This window comes from Chiloscyllium plagiosum, unplaced genomic scaffold, assembly GCF_037043375.1.
Source record: "Chiloscyllium plagiosum isolate Xiang-an unplaced genomic scaffold, Cpla_swu_hap1 HiC_scaffold_14, whole genome shotgun sequence".
Taxonomy (NCBI): Eukaryota; Metazoa; Chordata; class Chondrichthyes; order Orectolobiformes; family Hemiscylliidae; genus Chiloscyllium; species Chiloscyllium plagiosum.
Genome location: NW_028270152.1, coordinates 84,915,016 through 84,941,748, shown reverse-complemented (window position 1 = coordinate 84,941,748; position 26,733 = coordinate 84,915,016).

Here is a 26,733-nt window from a genome sequence, read left to right as displayed (position 1 = left end):
AAAGCTGGTGCAGTGATTAATCCTGTTTTAAAATTCTCAAATGCCTCTGTCCACAACAATTCTATGTTCTTCTTTAGTAGATACACGAGTGGTGCCAATACGCTGCTGACGTTTGGAACAATCTTCCAATAGAATCCACTCAGTTCCAAAAAGCGAAGCCCCTCTTTCTTCGAGGATGGTCGTGGAAATTCCTCAAAGCCCTTCGTCTTTGTGTTCCATGGGGTCAACCTTCCATGTCCAATGTGATGTCCCAACAACGTCACCTCTGCCTTCGTGAACTCTGTTTTCTTTTAGTTTATTACCAAGCTTGCGTCTTGTAATCGTTCAACATGCTCTGCCAACTGTAACATGGGATTTTCAATCACTTGCTAAAGATCACAACATCATACAGATAAACTGCACAGTTTGTTCATCTGGCCGCAACTCTGTTCCCGTGTCTTAAATGTGGCTGGTGCATTATTCATCCATATGAAATACTCGATAAAGTTTGTTTTTTGTCATCTCTGGTATCTTTTCTAGATAGCATAACTGACTCCACATTTTTTTTCATTTGAAAGGGGCCACTAAACCTGGCTTTGAAGGGATTTTTTTACCACTGGTGGCAATACTAATACGTCATCCCCACGGGAAATCTTCAAAGTTTCAGAGTTTTTGTCTGCCAAATGCTTCACTCTATGTTGTGCTCTTCAGATACTATTTAGCAAACTCGCCTACTCCATCTACTCTCTCCTTCACCTCACACACATAATCCAAGTGTGAGATTTACGACTTCGGTCCTGTCAATTTATATTTAATTAATTTCAAAGGACCTCTCACTTCATGTACGAGTATTAACTCAAAGTAAGTAAACTGAGTAGATTTATTTGGGGCATCTCTAATGGCAAACAATATAATGGGACACCTTTATTCCAATCATTCAGGTAACCATAACAGTACACTGTTAACTTGGTCTTCAGCGTCTGATGCTAACTTTCCAAGGCTCCGTGGGATTCAAGATCTGACGCACTTCATTTAAACTTCTGTATGCTGAAGCTATCCTTAAACACCTGTGCGGTAAAACGAGAGCCTTGGTCTGACTGAATCTTACTGCATAGCCCACAGCGAGTAAAGAAAGCTCCCAACTCCTTCACCGCCCCTTTATATCTTAACACTCCGTATCGGAATTACCTCTGGAAAACTGGTAGACACATCTATTATGGTCAGCAAATATTGTTTTCCACTGCTGTTTTAGCAAGGGGAGGTACACAATTAATCATAACTCACGTGAAATGTTATTCGAATGCAGGAATTGGCAAAAAAGGTGCTGGTTTTAATACTAGGAGAAAGTGAGGACTGCAGATGCTGGAGATCAGAGCTTAAAAATGAGTTGCTGGAAAAGCGCAGCCGGTCAGGCAGCATCAAAAGAACAGGAGGATCAACGTTTCGGGTAGAAGCCCTTCTTCCGGAAGAAGAAGAATCCCTTTCCTGAAGAATGGCTTCTCCCCAAAACATCGATTCTCCTGCTCCTTTGATGCTTCCTGACTTTCTGCGCTTTTCCAGCGACACATTTTTAGGCTCTGGTTTTATTACTGCCTGTTACTTACCTACCATTTGGTATGTATGTCATGTACAACAAACAATAACTACGTCGTTGTGCATTCCGGGCCACTAGAAATGCTTCTGTACCTTAGCCTGAATCTTCTGTACAACTTGGTGACCTCCTGCAATTAGCTTATGTGCTACCCATAACATTGTATGCTATCAGTAACACAATTTGGTGCACGTCGGCCCATTTCCATTCTGCAGTAATCTATCGTGGTCTCCATTTTAATTTTAGGATTCTATCTTTAAGTTAATAACGTTCAATAATATATTCTGATTCGTTTTCTGTGTGTGTGCATGTGTATGTGTGTGTGAATGTATGTGTATATATCTGTTGTAAGTCCATTAGCCTTTCTGGACTAAACACCTCTGCCTGATCCTCTGCCTGTTCAGGTTTATTTTGCACTGTTACATCAAACAGGGTGTCAGTTCACTAAGCATCAACTCATTTTTCTTTTTAGGTCGTTTTTTCCTTCCTGCTGTACCTTGTGACAGTGGGGTTGTCTTACTATACAGTCTGGAAAAAATCCTGTTTTTTTTTAATACCCCAATTCCCTAGTCTTCTGTTGGCTTCTCCACCACAAGGGGTACCTCTCCCACCTCGCCTCCTGCTAAATCGTTCCCAAGAACAAGCTGTATTCCTGGAACTGACACTCTGGTACACACAGGTACTGTTACTTCCCCAATCTTGATTTGGCATTCCATTCTGATGTTACACAAGGGAATGCGTAATTTCTGTCCCCATTCCACAAATTATCACACTCTTGATTAACATGCCAGAAAGAGTAAAATACTTTCATCTCTTACTATTAGAGACCGAGAGAATGTGAGGGCTGCAGATGCTGGAGATGAGATTTGAAAAGTGTAGAGCGGGAAAAGCAAAGCAGGTGGTTGGCATCCGAGGGGCAGGAGTTGCTGGAAAATATACAGCATCAACGTTGACTTCACCAAATTCCAAATCTCCCCTCCCCTAACCTCATCCCAGATCCAGCTGTTCAACCTAGCACGGCCCTCTTGAACTGCCCTAACTGGCCATCTTCCTTTTCAACTATCCACTCCACCTTCCCCTCCGACATATCACTATCTCTCCCACCTACATATTCTTATCACCTCCCCAGTGAACCTCCCACCAGCCCAGTTCCTACCCTTGTATTTATCTTTCAGCCCCATTGTCTCCACACCACATTCCTGACTATCGGTGTATGCCTGATATTCGATTGTCCTGCTGTTCTGATGCTGCATGATCTTTTGTGCTTTTCTGGTCCCACACTTCTCAACTCTGATCTCCAGCATCTGCAGCCCTCACTTTCTCTTGGCCTCTAATAGTAAGAGATGAAAGTATTTTCGCTCTTTCTGGCATGTGAATCACTTCTCAAATATTAAAGACTGAGCAGATCCCATATCTCACAAAATTATAACTTCTTGTCCTTCTCCCCCTTCTTGTCCTTGTTCTTTCTGAGTAAAAACTATCTTCAGAGGCGAATTCTTTCAGAGATCAGGCACTGCCTCCATACCCAGCCCTTGCCTCGGCTGTGCACTCTCCTGCAGGTCCTCGGCTCCACTTGGGGACTCCTTTAACAGTTTCACTAATGTCACTGGGCTTAGCCTCTTCTACCACATCTTTATCCAAAGTGCATTCCTTCAACGATCATCACTGTGTGTCCCAGCTTATGGCAGTGAAAAGACATTTTCTATGTGCCCTTCTAAAACCATCGGCACTGTAATTTTTTGTGTTCCACACACTTATAGTGAGAACACCTGAGGCGTTTCACCTCCTTTCAAACCCTTTGGACTTCTCTTTTCACCTGTGGTAAACTACTGTGCGTTGCTGTTCGCTTTGTAGTGTGCGATCTTCCCTTCTCCCAATTTCTATCCCTCATAACTCTACTGCACTTGTCTGTTTCTCTGATACATCAAAGTGCTTGACCAACTCCATTCAGCTTTCCTTTTGTCCCCGGTTAAACCCAATTCCAAAATATTTGCTAAATCTAAAATATGTCCTGCTTCTGTCTTTCTAAACTTTCTTGGAAAATTTGGGATCATCTTTAGTAATATTAAAAGCCATTTCTCACACTTTTAATTTAACCAACCACAAATAACCAATTTTAACGAATTTTCCCACCGGTTTTATTTGAAGATCTCGGTCACTGATTGCACCGTGTTGGAATTTGCTGGGACATATTTGTACCTGAAATCTGTTCAAATCTGTCCAAATTCCATACGACAAGGCCCCAAACTATTAAAACATCAATGTCGAGCCCTTCTGTTAATTAAAACCACAAACCCAGAAAAGCTCACCTCACCTCGTAATCTGTTAATACATGAGTGACAATGAGCTCCCAAATTCCAATAAAAAAATAACAGTTTGTATGTATGCAAGTTAGCTCGCTGTGCTATAAGGTGTGTTTTCAGATGTTTCGCCACTTTGGCTAGGTAACATCATCAGTGAGAGTCTCCGCTGAAGTGCTCGTGGTATGTCGCGCCTCTCATTTTATAGGTCTTGGTTTCTTAAGAGGTTTGATGTCATTTCCGGTTCCATTGTTTTACAAGAAAAGGTAGATAGGATCTAAATTGCTGTGTTTATTGATGGACTTCTGTTCAGAATTCCATTTCTCTAAGAACATCCTTGCGTGTCTTAGTATGTGTGTGTGTTGTCCCAATCAAAGTGTTGCCCTTCTTTGTCTGGAACATAATGATAATGGGTCATGTCTTTTGGTGGCCAGTTAGTGTTCATGCATCCTGGTAACACGACTACAGGACCATTTCAATGGTGGGAAAATGATTTTATATACACTGTTTAAGTAATGTGTTTGTGCAGGTATGTAAATTTTTTCAGATGTACACAACACATTCTAAATGAACAACAGAGATACAGTTAACGAAAAGTGATGCGTATGATGCATAAAATTTATAAAACATTAAAACATCATTTGATTCTCATCAAAAATGATATGTTCCCCTTCTTTCAACGTTCCCTCCTTTTCTCGAATTCTCTACTCCAATCTCTCATGATTATCAGGATGTGTGTTATAAATCTTGATTCTGGTGTCACTACTTATTTCAGTTCATCCCCTTTCTACCAGAATTAAATATATTGACCTGTTGGGTTCTTTTCAAAACTAGTGCCTGTCATATTATTGGAGAGAAAAATTCTGGCATCGGACCCAGCATTTGAACACATTATTCTGTTGTACATGCACTGTACAAAGCACACCACACAGGAATTGCCAACACATTGAAGGATGTACATCTACTTCTTTCGATAATCTAGTTTTTCACGTTTCCGCATGTATGTTGTCTCGCTCTTTCTCGCTTGGTATCTAGTTAAGAAATTTACCAATTACTCTTTGCGTCTCTTCTCTCAAAACTCCTTCTTTCAGTTTATATCTATTGCTCGCTTCTTGATGCAATGTGATTATAATTGAGTAACATAAGTACAAAGACATGTGGGAGGAGCTGGTCAGAGTTAATTGGAAGGGGAGCCGAGCAGAGCAGACCATGGAGCAGCAAAAACAGGAATTTCTGTGGATAATTTGGAGGATATCAGAAATTCATCCCAAATAAGATGAAACATACTCATGGGAGGACAAGGCAACCATGAGTGATAAGGCATCAAACCAAAAGAGGAAACATACAATGTGTAAAGATGATTGGGAATCCAGATAATTCATTGACTCTGAAACTAATTAAGGCTGGTTTCACTGACACTACAGAGCTGTTAATCGTGGTCAGGGAGAGAAACAGAGGGAAAGGCATTCACTTTAAACACAGAAGATGGTATTATTCAAGGAAAAAAGATTCAGAAGAATTAAACAATTGAATTAAAACCAGTTAATTGATTTGGCAGAATGTGTCAGATTGGAAGCATGAACCAGGGAGAGACCATCAGCAGAATGAGAGTACGAAAATGGAAGTGTTACCACATCAGAAACCAGGTTAGGTCACTGAGTACAGGGCTGATGGGTGAATGGGTCTCAGTGAGAATTGAGGGACAGACAGCAGAATTGCATTGCAGATACTGCAGCTCGAAACTGCGTATTCATGTAGTGCTGTCGACCACAGCAGGAGAAGCAGAACAGCATTCAACCACAACCTGTAACATTTTCCCTAGGATAATTTCCTCAGTCTGCCATTGCCATCAATATGATCTATGTTTCAGTGATAACAGTCGGTGAACATGACTAGGTCAGAACCACGTGAACCTAAACCTGATGCGAACCTATTAAAGCTACCACACTTGACCAACAGATCTGATCAAAGCTCCGCAGTCCTGGCACATTCTGTCATAAATGGTGATGGACGATTAAACAAATACCTGGAGCAAAGGGGTCCACAAATATCCCCATCCTAAGTAATCGAACAGCTCTGCACATCAGTGTAAAGGACCAGGATGTGGCATCTGCACTATCCTCAGCCAGAAGTGTTGCATCGATGATCCACCTCACCCTCGTCATGATATCCACAGAATCACAGATGGCAGTGTTCAACCAATTCGATTCGCTGCACGTGACATGAAGAAACACTTGAACACAGTAGATACGACAAAGGCAATGGGCCCTGACCCCATTCCTGCAATAGGACTGAAGACCTGTGCTGCACAACAAGCCGTGTCCCTGGGGAAGTTCTTTCATTCCAGCTCCAACTCTGACATCTCCCTGGTAATGTGGAACATTACTAAACTATGTCCAGTTCCTAAGAAGTGTATAATTACAATCTGACCAATTACCACACCTCAGTCCCACCACGACAGTCAAATTGGTAGGAGTTCTCTTTGACAGAGCTGTCAAGCAGCACAGAAATATCTTACTCAGTGTTGTTTCCGACAGGTGATGTGGAGGTGGTGCTGCTTTGGAAATGTCACTGGATTACTAATCCAGACCAGGCTAATGCTCTGGCAGCTGGTGGAAGTTAAAAACAATTGACAAAATAGTAAGATGCAAAATCTGGTGTCCGTAATAGTGACCTTCAAGCCAATGTCGATTATAAACACCAATTTGTTTCGCAAATGTACTTTCAGGAAGTGAATCTGCCGTGCTTTCCTGGCCTGACCTAAACGTGACCGCAAATACACTGACATGTAATAAACTTTTCAATGATCTCTGAATCGGACAACCAAGACATTCTATTGTATCAAACTGTTCTGAGATTTAAAGGATAAAATCAGACAGAATACCCGGCCCCAGCCTCAGTATCGGAAAAGAGAATGAGAAACACAGTCCTGTTGACCCTGCAGAGACCTCCTTCCTAACATCTGAGAGCTTGTGACAACATTTCCAGACTGCACAGAAACATCGGGAATGGAGTAGGCCATACAACACATTGAGCCTTCCGCATTCCAGTTCATGTTCAAATATCTCCTCAATGCACTTTTTCCACACACTGTACTCATCTCTTAATGTGATTAACCTTGGGAAGCTATAAAATAGGAAGTGCAGACGTCCCTTTGGTCTATCGAGTTTGCTACCCAATTCAATATAATGATACCTGGCCCTTTATTTCCACATGGTTCTCCTGCTCTCCCACCATCCCTTTACTGTCTCTAAGTCCTTATTTATATTCAGTGTGTTAGCTACCAGGACACTAAGCGAATTCCCCAGGTTCACCAGTCTCTGAGGGCAGACATTTATTCTCATCTCATGCAGAATGGCCTATCTGTACCTAATACTGTGGCCCCTTGTTTTAGACACCACAGCCTGGGGAATTATCATCCCTGCTTCCAATCTTTCTCACCCTGTCAGAGGTTTATATATCTCACTGAGATCTCCACCCATGTTTAATGGATATTGTGAACAGCTGGGGCCTGGGCAGCGATCCCTTTGATACCTCAGCAAACTTCCTCTGTTAAAAGAAATGTTGTTTTTCAATTTATTTATTTCCTGAATCTGCGTGTGACTGGCTTGGCCAGCATTTATTGCCTGTCCCTGGTTGCCCCTTGAGAAGGTGGAGGTGAGCTGCCTTGTTGAACCGCTGCAGTCCACTGTGGATCCAGTGATGGTAACACCATTAAATGCCAAGGGGGAGTGGTTAGATTGTATTTTAGTGGTGATGGTCATGGTCTGGCATTTGTGTGGCGTGAATATTACTTACAACTTGTCAGCCTGGATACTGTCCAGGTCTTGCCGCATTTGGACATGGACTGCTTCAGTATATGAGGAGCCACAAATGTTGCCGAACATGGTGCAATCATTGGCAAACATCCCCACTTCTGACCATAAGATGGAGGGAAGGTCATTGATGAAGCAGCCCTGAAGATGTTTGGGCCGAGGCTACTGCCTGAGGGACTCCTACAGACTTGTCCTGGAGCTTGGTTGAGTAACGTTTATCAACTATGACCATTTTCCTATTTGTCAGGTATGATTCTAACCAGCGGGGAGTTTGCCCCTGATACCCATTGGTTCCAGATTTGCTAAGGTGCCTTAATGCCACACTTGGTCGGAGGCAGCCTTGTTTTAAAGGGCTATCACTTTCACCCCACCTCTGGAATTCAGCTCTTTTGTCCACGCTTGAACCAAGGTAATAAGGTCAGGAGCTGAATGACCCTGGTGGAACCCAAACTGAGCGTCATTGATCAGGTTAATGCTGAGCAGGTGCTGCTTGAGGCACTGACACCTTCCATCACTTTACTGATGTCCGAGAGTAGACTGATGGGTTGGTAATTGGCCGGATTGGATTTTTTCTGCTTTTTTATGTGTAGGAGATACTTGGGTAGTTTTCCATGTAATCGGGTAAATGTTGTTGTGACGATACTGGAACAGTTTAGCTGGGTAGGTGACAAGTTCTGCAGTACATGTTTTCAGTACTATTGCCAGAATGTTGTCAGGGTATGTACCCTTTGGAGTATCCAGTGTCTCCAACTGAATCTGGATGAATCTGTTTATCGCGTGGACTGAATCGAATTGACTGATGACTGGTAACTGAATTACTGAGGACCACTGGAAGAGGCTGAGATCGATCATCCACTCAGCATTTCTGACTGAAGATTGCATTCCAATGCATCAGCCTTATCATTTGCACTGAGGGGCTGGGCTCGTCCATCATTAAGGATGGGGATATTTGTGGAATCTCCTCCTCCAATGACTTGGTTAATTGTCCATAACTATTCTCAACAAGAAGTGGAAGGACAGCAGAACTTAGATCTGACCCGTTGCTTGTGGGATCACGTAGCTCTGTCTATCACCATACAGCCTATGCTGTTTGGCACACACGTTGTCCTGGTTGGTGGCTTCACCAGGCTGACACCTCATTTTCAGGTATGCCTGGTGCTGCTCCTGCCATCCTGCACACTCCATTGAACCAAGGTTGATCCTCTAGCTTGATGGTAATTGTTGTGAGGGGGATCTGCGAGGCCATGCGGTTGCGCTGGAATACAATTCTGCTGCTATTGCTGACCCACAGCACCTTATGGAAACCCAGACTTGAGCTGCTAGATGTGTTTGAAGTCTGTCTTATTTAGCATGGTGATAGTGCCACTAAAAATGATGGTGGGTATTCTCAATGTGAAGGTGTGACTTTGTCTCCACAATGATTGCACGGTGGTCACTCTAACCGATACTGGCATGGGCAGGTAGTTCTACAGCTGGCAGATTAGTAAGGATGTGGTCAAGTATGTATTTTCATCTTGTTAGTTCCTTCATCACCTGCCATAGACCCAGTCTAGCAGTCATATCATTTAGGACCCGACCAGCTTAATCAGTAATGTTGCTGCAGAGCTACTCTTGGTGGTGAACATTGAAATCCCCCACCCAGAGTACATCGTGCGCCCTTTCCACCCTCAGTGCTTCCTCCAGGTGTTGTTCAGCATGGAGGAGTACTGGCTCATCAGTTGGAAGAGGCTGGTACATGGTAATCAGCAGGAGGTTTCCTTTCCCATGTGTAAAAGATCGCCATGAGACATCATGGGGTACGGAGTCACTGTTGAGGATTTCCAGAGCAATTCCCTTCCAACTGTATCCCACTGCGCCGCCATGTCTGCTGTGTCTGTCCTGCTGGTGAGACAGGAGATATCTGGGGAAGTTGATGGGGTGTCTGTGACATGGTCTTATTCACAGAATCATACCTTTCAGACAATGTCAGGCTGTTGCTTGACGAGTCTGTTTATTTCTATTCACTCTTTCCTGCCACCTGTCCCATTCTAGGAACATGTCCATATATTCGCCCCAATCCATTAAGATTCAATTTTGTTAACTGGGCTTGGAGCTTTACCAATTTTTGTCTGAAAATGCAAATGTTTTACATCCATTGCTTCTGTTTCATTTGTCTCCCAGTCTGCTTCTCAAACATAATGCCCATTTCATAAATCCATATTAGTGTTGTCTATGGCCATTACTTTCACTCCCAATAATTTCTGCAAAACCATTTACTTCCCATGTTCTATGTTCCATGTACTGTATCATTTTCCCACACAATACTTCGTTTTCCTAGTATTGTTAGAAAGTTCTGTGAAGACAGAACTGAGGTAGTGGTTTCATAGGTCTGCCATTTCCCTGTTCCCCATTCCTGTTCTCTGGTCTCAGATTGTAAGGAAGCTGCAATTGTTTTCTCATACTTCTCACATTGGCATGATTTAACAAGCTATTACAGTTCGCTCTTATAGCCCTTGTGAATATACTCTTCAGAAACTCATCAATTCCTGCCTTAGGCTGCTCAATGACTAACTTTGCACAGCCATACACTCACAGGAGTATATATTCTGTACTGTCAGAAATACAGCACGATCTACGGTAGTCCCACTTTCCTACACCAGACCCATAGCCTGGAATATTATGACAATTCCAATTTCTCGTCCAAGCACTTTTTAATGGCTGTGAGGCTATCCGTGATAACTCTCCTCTCAGGAAGTAAATTCCTGACCCTAATACACTCTGAGTGAAAAACAAACTATCTTTTCATCCTCACTGAACCTCAAACCCTTCACTTTACAAGTGTGTTCCCTTGTTCTTGGCCCTCTGACTAAAAGGAACAGCTGCTGTCTATCTTCAGTGTCCATGCTTCTCATCATTCTGTCCTTATGAATCTCATCCCCCTCAGTATCCTCTGCTCCAAAATAAACAACTCGAGCTTGTCCAGCCTCTCTCCATAGCTGATATGCTCGAATCCAGGGAATATCCTGGTGAATCTTCTCTGCAGACCCTCCAGTGCAGACTCCCAAAATGTGGTTCCCAGAATTACACACAGTATACTCCATCATGGCCTCACCAAAGCCCTGTATAGCTCTTATAATCTACGCCCCAGTTAATAATTGCTGCACCCAAGGTCCACTTCTTAACTAACGTATTACCCTGTCCAGTCCCATTCAGGGATGTGTGGAGAAGCACCCACTGAACCGCCTAGTGTGTTGCCATTCATTGAGTCCTCCCCGTCTGGTTACTTCTTCCAAAGTGCATCACCTCATATTTATTAGGTTTACATTCCATCTGCCATTGATCTGCCCATCTGACCAATCTATGTGTATCTTCCTGTGACATAAGACCTTCCTCCTCACTACCAACCAACCACGCAAACACCAACTTATTTATTACAACCCCCACCCCCTTCACCCACCTCCCTCCATTCAGATCTGCACCATTTATGAATACTACAAATAATAAGGGACACAGCACTGATCCCTGTGGTACACCAGGGACGCTGGACTGAAGTCGCACAAACAGCCTTCGCCCACCACCCTCTGACTCCTGCCACTTAGACAATTTTCGTGTTAAATTGTCAAGTTATCCTTGATTCCATGAGATTTTACTTTATTTTTCACTTCCCCATGTGGAGCTTTGTCAAAGTCCTTGCTGCAAAACTAATTAAACGGCCTCCTCAAACGAATTCAAATTCGTTAGGTGTGACTTCCGGATAATGAAGTCATCATGATTATCCCTGATCAAACCTTGCCATTCTGATGTTCTCCTTCCCTATTTTCTCCAGTAGTTTCCCAAACAGTGATCTAACACTCGCTTGTCTATCTATCCCACCCTTACTGTAAAGTGGAATCATATTAGCTGTTCCCCAGTCCTCTGGCACATCCCCTATGGTCAGATTCTTTTTTTTTTTCAGTCAGTGTCTTTATTCCCTTGTCTGCAACAGCAGCCTGTGACACAACTCATTCAGACCTGGCAATCAGTTCAATTTTCTACCAGCCAAAGCATCAAATTCCTGCTCGCATATTATATCAATCTGTTCAAGAGCTTCCCCATCCATCCTCTCGAATTCTGTACCTGCTTCCTCCTTCACATAGGTAAAACAGACGTGAATCTCTCATGTCACAATCTCTCAATGTTCTCCACCTTCGCACACACCTTCGATCCCTTGGATTCTGATGGACGCTAACTGTTTACTGATTATTCTGTTCAACTTGTTGTCCGTGTAGAATATCATGGGATTCTACCTCATCGCGCCTGCATGCACTTCTCCATGTCCCTCTATTATTCAGCCCCCTCTATGTTTGTAAGTTTCTAAGGTTCACTACGATCGTCTCTCATTACTTCAAATTCGAGATTACAGGCTGAGTTTCCCAATCAGACAACCTTGCCATTTTAGGGATTAATCTGTAGAATGCCTTTTGCAGTTCCTCTGTACTCAGTATATCCTTTCTTAGATGGGGACTCCAAAACGGTATGCAATATTGTAAGTTTCGTCTCAGCAACATGCTATTCCAATTACATTCACATGAATGTAAACCTAATTTGTACTTTCCAATTTGAATATGTTCTTCCCAATACAGTTTTCTTTAATTTTTCTTATGATACGAGTGTGTGGGTTCTTGAAACAAAACCTCCTGAATATCCAACAAAACGTTATCCATTGGTTCCTCATTGCTACAAGCATCATCTTCCAAACATGCCCAAAACAATGTTAGCCACTTATAGAACATAGAACATAGAAGAATACAGCGCAGTACAGGCCCTTCGGCCCTCGATGTTGCGCCGATCCAAGCCCACTTCACCTACAATAGCCCACTATCCTCCATATGCCTATCCAATGCCCGCTTAAATGCCCATAATGAGGGAGAGTACACCACTGCTACTGGCAGGGCATTCCATGAACTCACGACTCGCTGAGTAAAGAACCTACCCCTAACATCTGTCCTATACCTACCCCCCCTTAATTTAAAGCTATGCCTCCTTATAATAGCTGACTCCATACATGGAAAAAGATTCTCACTGTCAACCCTATCTAAACCCCTAATCATCTTGTACACCTCTATCAAGTCACCACTAAACCTTCTTTTCTCCAATGAAAACAGCCCCAAGTGCCTCAGCCTTTCCTCATACGATCGTCCTACCATACCAGGCAACATCCTGGTAAACCTCCTCTGCAGCCGTTCCAGTGCCTCCACATCCTTCCTATAGTATGGCGACCAATACTGCACACAATACTCCAGATGTGGCCGCACCAGAGTCTTATACAACTGCAACATGACCTCAGGACTCCGGAACTCAATTCCTCTACCAATAAAAGCCAGTACGCCATATGCCTTCTTCACCGCATTATTTACCTGGGTGGCAACTTTCAAAGATCTGTCTACATGGACACCAAGATCCCTCTGCTCATCCACACTACCAAGTATCCGACCATTAGCCCAGTACCCCATCTTTTTGTTACTCTTACCAAAGTGAATCACCTCACACTTAGCTAAATTGAACTCCATTTGCCACCTTTCTGCCCAGCTCTGCAGCTTATCTATATCCCGCTGTAACCTGCCACATCCTTCCTCACTGTCTCCAATTCCTCCGACTTTCGTATCATCCGCAAACTTGCTCACCCAACCTTCTAACCCCTCCTCCAGGTCATTTATAAAAATGACAAACATCAATGGTACCAAAACAGATCCTTGCGGAACACAGCTAGTGACGGCACTCCAAGATGAACTTTGCCATCAACTACTACCCTCTGTCTTTTTCCAGCCAGCCAACTCCTAATCCAAACCTCCAACTCACCCTCAATGCTATACCTCCGTATTTCTTGCAGTAGTCTACCATGGGGAATCTTATCAAACGCCTTACTAAAATCCATATACACCACATCTACTCGTTCCCCTTAGTCACCTTCTCAAATAATTCAATAAGGTTTGTGAGGCACGACCTGCCCTTCACAAAACCATGCTGACTATCCTTGATCACATTATTCCTATCCAGATGTTCATAAGTCCTTCCCTTACAATTCTCTCTAAGACTTTGCCCACAACAGAAGTGAGACTCACCGGCCTATTTTTAAGGGTTATCCCTACTCCCTTTCTTGAACAAGGGAACCACATTTGCTAACCTCCAATCTTCTGGCACTACTCCTGTAGACAACGAGGACATAAAAATCAAGGCCAATGGCTCTGCAATCTCCTCCCTTGCTTCCCAGAGAATCCTAGGATAAATGCCATCAGGCCCAGGGGACTTATCTATTTTCACCCTTTCCAGAATTTCACCCTTTCCAGAATTTACGGTTTTCTTTTCATCGATGCATTATCTAACCCCCCTCCCCCCCCCCCCCCCCCCCGCCCCCCCAGTTTTGCCATTACCTTCTATATATCTAGTGGAATGTTCTTCAGATGACAGGTTACCTGGCCTGTAGTTCACCACTCTCCATATTCATTCTTTTTTAAACTGGCAGATAATATTTATAACTGTCCCTTATCCTGATTGGCTACCTGTCTTTCTGAAATGTGTCAGAAAATAATGTGAAAATCCGTAATGCAACCAATATGACCATTGCTCCTTCCACTGACATTTATGTATGTAGTAAATCTGGTCTGTCTGATTTTTCAAAACTCAATCCAGCTGTCTTTTCAAATGCTACCTCATCACTGATAAGCACGATCTTAGACATTACTTACTCAAGTCCCATGGTCACTTGGTATTTCTAGGAGAATTTCTGGATATTCTTCCATGAAGACAGACAGTAAGAAACTGTATCTATTCCCTGTAACGTCTCTGTTCCTTATAATAGATTATGCTGTCCGCACACTCAGTGTTCCACATTTGACCTTGTTTTTATTTTTGTTTCACATTGATAGAAGCTTTTTAGCAATTTATATGTTGTTATTATGTTTGCATGCTTTTTCTCTTTATGATGTTTTTCTCAGTATTTTTGTCCTCCTTTGCTGGGTCCTACATTTCTGTGAATCCACTGGTTTACGACAAAGCCTGACGTTTTTCTCAGGTGCTTCCTTTGACCTAATAGGTAGATGAGGGGTGCGTGTGCAAGTGATAGGTCGGAGAGGAGGGTGGAATGGATAGGTGGGAAGGGAGATGGACACATAGGAACATTCAAGAGGATGGTGTCTAGTTGAAAGGTTGGATTGGCATGAATTGGAAAGGGGGAAATGGGGAAATTGGTGAAATCCACATTGGTCCCGTGTGGTTAGAGGGTCCCATTGTGGACGATGAGGCGTACTTCCTCCATTACTCAGGTAGTTAGGGTTTGGCAATAGAGGAGGCCCAGGATCTACATGTCCTTGGTAGGGTGGGAGGAGGAGTTAAAGTTTTCAACCACAAGGTGGTGAAGTTGGTCTGTGTGACTGTACCAGAGATGGTTTCTGAAACGATCACAAGTTAACGTTCTGTCTTGCTGATGTAGAGAAGATCAAATCGGGTTTAATGGATGCAGTAGATGAGGCGTTCTGTCTCCCTTCATCACCTATCACTTTCAACCCACCACACCCCCTTCACATTTATCTCGCAGCCCCCTTGGCCCATAAGCCTCATTCCTGATGAAGGGCCTTTGCCTGATACATCGATTCTCATGCTGCTAATATGCTGGCTGACCGGCTGTGCTTTTCTAGCACCACATTCTTCGACTCTGATCGCCACCGTTAGCAGTATTTACTTTCGCCTCACACCTTTATGGCTTGTGTGACTCAGATTCATAATTGTTACTTCAAAGAAAACAAAAAAATCTGCTGTGTACTCAGATATCGGAAAACCAAAAGAGACAACATGGCGGCTCATCGTCGAGCACTGCTGCCTAACAACAACAAAGACCCCGGTTTGATTCCAGTCTCGAGAGACTGTCTGCGTGGAGTTTACACATTATCCCCGTGTCTGCGTGGGATTCCTCTGGATACTCCGGTTCCCTCCACAGTCCAAAGATGTGCAGGTCAGGTGAATTGGCCATATTAAACTGCCCATAGCATTAGGTGCATTAATTAGAGGGACACCGGTTTGGGTGGAATACTCTTTGGAGGGTTGAAGTGGACTTTTTGGCCCGAAGGGCCTGTTTCCATACTGTAGTGAATCTAATTTCAAATAAAAAGTTGAGTTCACTGTTTCCAAAAGGTCATTTGCAGCAAAGATTTCAATTAGCTATTCTGATCATCAACACCAATTCCTAAATAACCTGATCTCGGTGCTAGAAATAATGTTAATGCAAATCATCTCACGCATGCTCACTAAATCCATTTTTCCCAACATTAGCATTCAGTTGCGTTAGCACAGCTTAGATATAATTTTAACAGTACATTATTACTGCATTTCACAGAAACGAATAGATCCCATTTCCTGTTTTATAACATGCCCGACATTGGTATTGCAGCTTTCACTTTGACATATAAATCCCATCAATGTTTGCTTCTTATTGCTGTTTCTGAGCTCCACTTTATATGATTCAGTGAAATCTCAGTGAAGTTGGTTCTGGGAGAGTAACGGTAGAAATCATCTCGCCACATCATTTATGCTCTTCTCAAGCTTTATTGTGAGATTTTCTTCAGTGCTTCCGTTATGCTGGTGGACTAGAGAAGGACAAAGATCTTTCAACAATGCTGTGTATTCCTCCAGACAGCTGAGACTGCTCTTACCTGGGTGGGAATCTTACAGCAGGCTGGTGAAGCGTTGCTGTTGCTGTACAGGATCTTAATGAGAGCACATCTGGAGTAGTGTGTACAGATTTAATCTCCTCACTGAAAAAGGACATTGTTACTTTGGAAGCAGTTCTGAGATGGTTCCCTTAACTGATTCGTGGAATGAGGCTATTAGTTTATAATGAAAGGATGGTCAGGTTCATCTAATACACATTGGACTTTACAAGAATGAAAGATGATTCTATTTCAGAATTGATGACGAGAAGGAGTCAGAAACAGAAGCCAATTACACACATAATGGAGAAATGCATGTCATTCTCTAGGCTATTACACAGGAACAACAGAAGGATATTCAGGCCTTGTTACACCAGAACAGGACGAGGCAATTCAGCCCCTGGAGCTTGATGTGTAGTTACAGGGAGAGGCCAATCAGCCACTCGAGCCGATAACACTGAACCCAGTGTAGGCGATAACGGAAAGGTATCTTATTACGCAGCAACGGGATCAGTCCATTCAGCCTCCTCAAACCTGTTACGCAGGAACTAGAAGAGACCACACAGCGACTGGAGATTGTTACACTGGGATAACAAGAGGCCATTCAGCTCCACTGAGCCGATTGCAAATGAATTGGATAAGGATACAATCTATCTGAGACGTTTTTATGAGAAAGGAGGAGGTAATTCAGACACGTGTCTGTTGAAAGGGAACAGGAGAAGACCAATTCTCCCTCGGTCCCATCTCAAGGATGCATGAGGAGACTGTTCAGTTTCTCCAGCCTATTATGGAGGAATATGAGAAGACCCATCCTCCACTCGAGCTGTTACACAGCAACAGGAAGATTCCAAAATCTCCCAACCCTCTCACACATCAACGGGAGGAGGTCATTCTGGCCTTGGAGACGACAACATGGGAACACCAGAAAGACGTCAGCCCATCGAGTTTGTACACCAGCAGGATGATGAGTCCATTCAGCCACACATGGCTCTTACACAGCAATTGGAGCAGATATCTTAAAGCCTGTGCCTGTTACACAGGAATTCAAAGAAAACGGAAAGGTTTTCGAAAGGGAAGAACTTGTATTAATGGTATACGTTAGGGAGTAAAGTTTAATGATAAACTATAGTAACTTAAGCCAAATTATTAGAATCCATTGTTCAGGACATTTGCAAAGTTAAACCACATTCCGTCCGAGTCAACATGGTTTACGAAGGCTAAATCGTGTTTGGATGGTTTGCTTGAGTTATTTAAAGACGTGACGAACAAGGTGGATAGTGGGAATCCTGGAGATGGACTATATCTGTTCTTTCAGAAGGGATTCAATATATCGCTTCTCCAAAGAGTAAGCAGTAAGATCAGAAAACATGGGTTTAGGAGTAATTTATTCTTGCATGGAGGATTGGTGAACCAACAAAATGCAATCAGATTGAATAAATGTGTCATTTTCTTTTGACAAATATATCCTGTGGGATGCCACAGATTTTAGTATTCATGCCTTAACTATTTGTCATCAATATTATTACTCGGTTTACAGGATAGAAAATTATGAGGAGAAAATGAGGTCTGCAGATGCTGGAGATCAGAGCTGAAAATGTGTTGCTGGAAAAGCGCAGCAGGTCATGCAGCATCCAGGGAACAGGAGAATCGACGTTTCGGGCATAAGCCCTTCTTCAGGAATGAGGCCTCAACAACAACTGACCAGGGTTTCAGGATGGAGATCGGCAGGAAAGTGGAACAGAGGTGGCGATGACATCAGCCATGTTTGCATTCAGTAGTGGACAAGCTGGAGCGGATGAATTACTGACTGATGTTCCTTGTTCTTATTTAGCCCATCGAATGTGGTACACAGGAATAGGGGTGGACTGGTTATCAAACAGGAAGCAGGCACTCCGATAAATCAGTCTAAGTAAGTTTGACAGAACGTCATCAGTAGAGTCAAACAGTTACCAGTGCTGGGTCCTCAACTATTTACAACATATATCAATGATCAGGAGGATGGAATAGATGTACTACTGCTACGTTTTGTGATGACTCTGTGATAAGCAAGACATTAAATTATCAAGCGAGGCCATGGAATATAACATGATATGACCTGTCATGACATTTACAGGAAGGATGGAAGGGAGTATGTTACTGAAATGGAGAGAGATTACTGGGCTTAGTAACACTGTGTATTGGGGAGTTCACTCAGACCCGTTCAGACATGTGAGGTTTTGCTCTATCTCCCTGATGGTCTGCGCCGTGACATTTCCAGTGGCCTAATTGCTCTCAGTACATACCGGATATTTTGATGTTGTTGGTTGGCAGTGGGGACAGTGTTTTGAAACATGTAGCCAGGGGACGGCCTTTACGATACATTAATTTCTTTCTGCATGGAGACCAATGATGAAGGAATGATCTGACTGCATCTGAATGAAGAGGCTATGGCTGCTGCCAGGACAGTGGATATCAACCAACATTATGTACTGTGCATGGGCGCACTGTAACATTAATGGAGTAAGATGTCCTTCAGTTCCCTTCCATCTCCTCAATTACATGTGGACCCGCAGAGCCATGTACATCATTGGGAATCCCGCTTTACTGGGAAAACAAGGATACACTCGGCAGTTCCCTGCTGTCGGAGAAAACATTGTATTCACCTCATCCACCATATATATCCTCCGTCTCTGAATGGTGACATTGATGTCAACATAATGGGAAATGATGGATATGTCACCAGCCCTGCCTGGAAAGTTCCAGATCATAGAAGTCACAGCCCTCCCTTTGAAAAAAAAATGAACAATCAATATGCAAAAGTGACTTCATTTTAAACTCCTTATTCTTACTGTTTCAGTAGACTACAACACATATATTTTGTATTGACACTAAGCATGTAAACATTCACAACTCCATTTTATTTCAGTCAGTTTACTCAGGCCACAGCACGCCTCTGTCTTTCTTCATCCAAGTCTCGACAACTTGGCAGCAAGTACGGTTTCTCGTCCTGTCACCTGTATAACTTCCAAACTGAATGGCAATAATAATAACATCTATCTGAATAGCCCAGAAGTTTTCTCCCTAAATTTCTCCAAAAACGTTTAGGAGTTATGATCGTATGTAGATTTGTCTCGGGCACATTATTTGGAAGTTAAATGCTGAAATGTTGTAACGCCAACACCAAGCTCAAGGCCCAATTGTAAAATATTTCTGTTGATAGTTTAACCGGACACTCCAACCACACATCACATCATGGAGCAAATCGCATCTCTCCAATAGTCCTTCTCAACGACATGTCTCCTCATGTCTCAGCTTACAAGATTTACATGTTTTTGCACCGCTCAATGCTGAAACCTCTTTCCCTGCTACTCCTGGCCTATGCCAGTAAACCATACTCTCTCAGGTATATATTTTAAGATCTCGCACATTCTTCTCCATCCCTCACAGAAGACAAACTTTGATTTATGGACCAACTGCTAATCATTGAGCCATTTCAGCTACTCGCCTTGCCATTTTATCTCTCTGCTCTTCCACACGAGTTCTCTTGACTGCAGAAACTGAGTTTTTTAACTCTTCCCAGGTAAGAATCTCTCTAAGAGTGTCATAGATTGTTTTGGTTTTTAATACCCTTATCCAAATTTCAAAATTTCAAATTTCAGTATTGCTAACATTACTATCATATGGGAACGATGCACATATCAAATACATACAGCAGGGGAAGATGTGTGTGTGTGTGTGTGTGTGTGTGTGGTGGGGGGCGTGCATTTGGGGTGGTTGAATATGAAAGTCATTGCTTGAGAGAACATGCACTTGAAGGAAACCAGGTCAAATATGAACAACTGCCGGGATTTGGGTCACCGAAACAAAGAGACTAAGAGACGTTTCATGGACAGGTGAGTTATAGTGCTTAAGAAAATTAAAATAAAGGCCTTGCCAGACACAATAGTGATATAGATCAGCGTGTGTAGGAATGTCAGATGAATGGGATTTTGGGATGAGTTCGAAGCAGATTTGTTTCTGCAGGTTTCAACCCGAGAGTGTCAGCAGCAGATTGTTGTCATCAGTAAGTCTGTATTTCACAGCTCAAGGTTCAAACAGCCGATGGGTTAAGTCAGTGAAGTATATTCTGGAGCAGTGAGTAGTTAAAGTTAATAATGGTCAGGGCATGGTGTCTGGAATCAGCTCATGGCCAAAGGGATCACCAATGTTGTGATTTGTCTGTGTCAAATTTCTGCATGTTTCACCTCCTCCCGCCACTCCCCCCCCCCCCCCCCCCCCCCGCCCGCCACCCCGCCACAAGCCACTTATCGCGCTGATTTGAAATATACTGCTGTTCTTTCACAGTCGTTGGGTCAAAATCCTGGAATTCTCTCCCTACTGGCATTGTGGGTCAACCAACAGCAAGTGGACTGCAGCGATTCAAGAAGGCAGCTCACCCTCACCTTCTCAAGGGCAAATAGAGTTGTGCTGTAAATGCTGGCCAGCCAGCAACACTCAAGTCCCACAAATGAATGAAAAAAAATGTTGGCCAGGGATGGGATGGAATCCCTGTGAGGAAATGGAGTTTGTAAACACAATAGTGGACAATGACCTCCACAATCCCAATATTTAAATAACAATGGCAGAGCGTCGATGGCTCACATCTGAAAGTGAGTACGTCAACATAGAGACCCATGAGTAACACCGCCAGATGCAAGGAGGGAGACAGGAATTGAACTGGATTCAAAGTATCACCAGGAACACTATTTTTGGTAAGAGTTGTACTCTATATGAAGGAACAGAAATACAGTCGTAACTGGTTTGTAGAAAAAATATCTGGACAGTGAGACTTACCAGGGACACCAACGATAGACAGTAGAGGATAATAAATATATTGAATAATGCGAAGAGCAAAATAAATCCGCAATGATAACGACAACCAATCATAATATGTAGAAAGATACCAAACAGAATTGGATAAACCCCTGTTCATTGTTGGAACACTCCTGTCTAACGTTCTCAGATTCTGATCCATTGTTGGAACATTCCAGTCTAACGTTTTCAGATTCGGATCCATTGTTGGAATATTCCAGTCAAATGTTCTCAGATTCTAACCTCTCTTCCCCCTTTCTATGGAGCTGCTGATCTCTGTTAGGGCTGTCGGTGATGCTCCCACTCATACTGCGGAATAACATGTTGACGGTGCCCATTTATCAGTAAAAGATGGAAACCCTCCACTGGAATAATTACAATCCATGCGGACTGACATTAACCACAGTCACTGAACAAACAGGTTCAGTTAACCCCTTCCTTACATCACATTTCATACCATAATAAAAGGGAATATTTACTCAGTCTGGATGGAATGGATGAGAGTTACTGACGGACCGACTATAAATCTTTCAATCTGTCTTTTTACCATTTCTTTGTATTTGGGAGAATTTCCAGAGCTGTGCAAGGCTATATAAGTTCCACTCTGTTTATAATAGGAGACTGGGATAAAATAACTGACTGGCTGCATAAAATGTCTGGGGCGGAAATTTCTGGAATCACTAATTCAAGGGAGAAAGTGAGGATAGCAGATGCTGGAGGTCAGAGTCGAGAATGTGGTGCTGGAAAAGCAAAGCCCTTCAGGCAGCATCCGAAGAGCAGAAGAATCCACATTTCATGTGTCAGCCCTTCATCAGGAATGAGGCTTGTCGCTCTAATGTGCTGAGAGATAAATGGGAAGAGGATGGGAATGGGGGAAGGTAGCTGAGAATGTGATAGATAGATGAAGTTGGGAGTGGAGGTGATATGTCGGAGAGGAGGTTGGAGCAGAAAGGTGGGAAAGAAGATGGGCAGGTCATGGGGGCTATGCTGAGTTGGGAGGATAAAGTTTGGGAAAGGAAAATGATGAAACTAGTGAAACTCCGTGTGGTTGCAGGATCCCAAGGTGGAAGATAGGGCTTTCTCCCTCCAGGTATCTCCCTCCAGGTGGTGAGCGGGTGGTGGTTGATGAGGCCCAGGACCTTGGCGGAGTGGGATGGTGTACTGAAATGTTTGGTCATGGGGCAGTGGGGTTGATTGGTGCGAGTGTCCTGTAGATGTTCTCTGAAATGTGCCGCATGTTAGCGTCCTGTCTCCCCAATGTGGCGGAGGCAACATCGGGAGCAATGGATACAGTAGGTGCTGTGTTTGGAAGTGCAGGTAAAACCCAGATGGATATGGAAGGAACCTGCTGGGCCTTGAGTGGAGGTGAGGGCGGAGGTGAGGACGCAGGTTTTGCAATTTCTGCGGTGCCAGGGGAAGGAACTGCAAGGGGAGAGTGTTTTGGTGGGGCGTGTTGACCTGATGAGGTAGTCACGGAGGGAACGGTCTTTATTGAATGCAGATAGGGGTGGCGAGGGAAGTATATCTCTGGTGGTGGGATCTGTTTGTAGGTGGCGCAAATGGGGGAGGAAAGCACATTGTATTTGGAGGTTTTGTGGGATGGAAGTTGTGGAACAGGGATGTTATTTTTCTGTTGCAGTAGGAGGGGTGGGATTCGAAGATAGAGGCGTGGGAGGTGGATAAGATACGCGACAGGGCATCGTCGACCATGTGGGGGGGAAATTGCGATTTTTGAAGAAGAGGGCCATCTGAGATATACACTGGATTCAGAGTGTGGTGCTGGAAAAGGAGGCTAGATCAGACAGCATCCGAGGAGCATGAAAATCGATGTTTTGAGCAAAAGTCCTTCAGCAGGACCTTTGCCCGAAACATTGACTATTCTGCTCATCGGATACTGCTTGACATGCTGTGCTTTTCCAGCCACACTCTCGACTCTAAACTCCAGCTTCTTCAGTACTCACTTTCGCCTACTCATTAGGTTCAGCCACTTCTGTAATACTGCCTTGAATTTTGTTCTCCCTACTATAGAAAAGATGTTGTTAAACTTGAAAGGGTGCAGTAAAGATTTACAATTATGTTGCTGATGTTGAGGTAGCGGGTGATGTTGAGCTACACGGATAGTGTGAATGGTCTGCGGCTATGTTCCCTGGAGCGTTGAGTCTGAAGAATGACCTTACTGAGGTTTATCGCATCCTGATGCTCCAGGGTGAACAATGGCAAAGACAAGCGAAATAGACAGGATAGTTATTCACATTAGAACTAGACAATTACTCATGGGACAAGTTGCCAAAATATGCAAGTAGACTGAAGAATGGCACTGACCGGAGGATTCAGAATTTGGAGGGTCCAATCACAAGAATGAGACCAAAAATAAAGTCATTGTCATATCGACTGAAATGTTTCGTTATATCACATTTTCAATCCACCTCAAAGAACCAGCCCTGACACCATAAATCCAGAGGCGATATCTGTTCAGCATGAAGCACTGTGCAGACCAGGCTCGCATACTGCTCAACACAACCCAGCAATCGTTCCAGCGTGGAACACTGTGCAGACCATAGCAGTGCTTTGATCTATAAAGCCAGATCAGAAATGTTTTCAGCATGGAGCACTGTGCAGTCGAGCGGATGTACTGTACAATGAAAACCACAATCTACCAGAGTGGAAAGGTATGCAGACCACAGTAGTGCATTCATCTATAAAACCAGGTAAGACATGTGACCAGGGTGTGGAACTGTGTCCACCACCCCAGTACATTGCTCAGTAACACTGTTTTAGATCATTGTCCAGCGTGGGGAAACTTGCAGCCCATGCTGGGAATAACATAATGTGCAGCTCCCATCCATTTACAGCTCCATATCTGTACTGTGGGTGTGAACATGACTGCCAGAGAGTGATCGCCTGGGACTCAGTTTAAATACCAACAAATGGGAGGACTTTGGGGTATAGACAGAGAGGGCGAAATTGAGAGACAATGAGTCCTCAATTCCTGGATTGAGTTCAAGAGAATTTTCTACAGAAGTAGAAATATCAGAGAGGGAGATGGATGTGTTCCCAGGTTCCAGAATGTTGAAATGTAAACATTTCCACAGCATCCTGCAACTTAAGCCAGTGTTTCCAGGAAGGATGGGTGAACGTGATATTGGTGTGAGGTCAGATGATGGAGAATTTTGGTTGAGCATTTGTTCTGCTGCTTTGTAACTTGGAGAAGGGTCAGTACAACTTCGATTCATTGGGCTGAATCTAACAATAACTTGTTTCAGTGACATTTTCATTGAGTGTGACAGAGGGATTGTCTGCACGAGGTCGTGTTAGTTTCCTGGTGCTACCTTTATGAACTTACCTCATTAACTACCCACGCACCACATGGTATTCCTCTCATTCAATGCCAGCCCGATTCTCCCATCCATTATGGCTGGAGGTACTCACCATCGCTCGTATGCCCCTGGATAATTTGTGATCCCAAGCACTGGTGCCATGTTTAAAAGGACAAGGGGCAAACCGTTCAGCTTTCTCAGTTCAGAGCTGTCCTGCTCAGTTTATCTCGACCATGTCAGATGAGGGGCAAATATACGACGGTTTGTCGACAAGGGCAAGGCGGCCCTGGTGGAAGGGCTCGTACAAAGGAGGACCATTCTCTTCCCGAGGGGGCCACACCACCAGACCCACTGAACATGGTCTGAGCTCACCACCCAGCTCAGTGCAGTGTATGCGGTCTGAAGAAATGTCCAGCAATACAGAACAAATATCAATAACCTTCCCCCCTCTGTCAACATAAGGGTAATCGTATGCTCTTTGCTCCCACACACTCACTGTACTTTTGTTATAGCACCTACCATCAAACAAGGCTCATGGTTCACTACTCTCACTGCCAGAGGATTGTAATCACACCAGCCTCCACCACTTACTCTGACAGCTCATTCCATACACATAGTCTATGTGAACAAGTTACCCCTTAGGTCCCTTTGATATCTTTCCCCTCTCACCTTAAAATTGTGCCTCTAGTTCTGGACTCCCTTGCCCAAGGAAAAAGACCGTGCTTATTTATCCTTTCCATGTCCCTCGTTATTTTATAAACATCTATAAGGTCGCCTATCAAAGACAATAGTTTATTTTAATGTGTAGTGACTGCGACAATTTTTCAACACAGCACCAACAGCCAAAAATTAAATTAATGATTAAGTTGTGAAGGGGACACATCTTAATCAGGCTAATAGGAAACATCCCCTCTTCCTCAGTGTCTGGTGAAAATTGAGCACATAACTGATATTGCAGAATGGTTCTATTGTTGCATCTGAAAGACCACATTTCTGACCGGGTAGCGATCCCCCCATATCTTAGTCTATACTCTGTGCTCATTTTTAAACTCTGAGGGATCAAGATCATTGACGGTACGAACTATACCTGATCATCTGACAACAAATGGCCGGAAGGAGGATCTCTGAGATCAGAAACAAATCGACAATCAGCTGCACAGCACAGCAGGAGGCCATGCATCCTTTCTGGGCAGCTACACAGGAAAAGGGGAGCCCTGGTTAGCTACCAGGAAATACAGGTAGAGATTATTGTTTATTTTCAGGTTGGAAAGCTGTCACAAGTGGAATTCCCCAGAGATCAGTGTGGGGTCCCCAACAGATTACAATCTAGATTATTGATTTGGATGAAGGGGCTGAATGGACTGGAGCTCAATTTTCTCAGACACCAGAATAGTCATTCAATGAGATGTCAAGCGTTGACACGGTGTCTGCAATGGGACACACACAGGGGAGGGTCGTGAGCAAACCTTCAGCAAAAAGAATGGCACAATGTCGGTGACGGGAAGTTTGTGTTTAGAGGAAGCATAAACCCACCAACACTCTCAAACAAAAACTAACAAACTTAAAAGACCAAGTACATCCCATGGACAAAACCAACGTCGTCTACAAAATTCCATGCAAGGACCACCAGAAACACCACGTAGGACAAACGGGAAGAAAGTGAGCCACCAGGATACACGAACACCAGCTAGCCATACAAAAGACACGACCCTTTCTCCATCATAGCCCTACACACGGATGATAAAAATAACACCATTTCGATTGGGACAACACATCTATCCTGGGACAAGCTAGGCAAAGGCATGCCAGAGAACTCCTAGAGGCCTGGCGCACCAACTACAACGCCATACACAAACACATTGCTGCATCTGAAATACCACATTTCTGACCGGGTAGCGATCCCCCCATATCTTAGTCTATACTCTGTGCTCAGAAAACGAAGAGGAAATGACATCACCATAAACCCCAGAAACCCCATCCAGGACAAACATATAAATAGAAAGCAGGAGACAACAGCTTCGCTTCACTTGGAGGTCGCCACTGACGATGTTACCGAGCCAGGTAATGAAACGTCTGGATATCAAACCTACAGCTCATCAAGCAAACCTATACTCCATAAAACAAAAATAAACTATGTAACTGGAGGCAGAATGCAGAACTCGGTGGTACAAAGGGATACCTGTGTCCTGGTACATAAATCACACCATGTTAGTCTGTAGATGCAGCACGTGATTTGGAAAA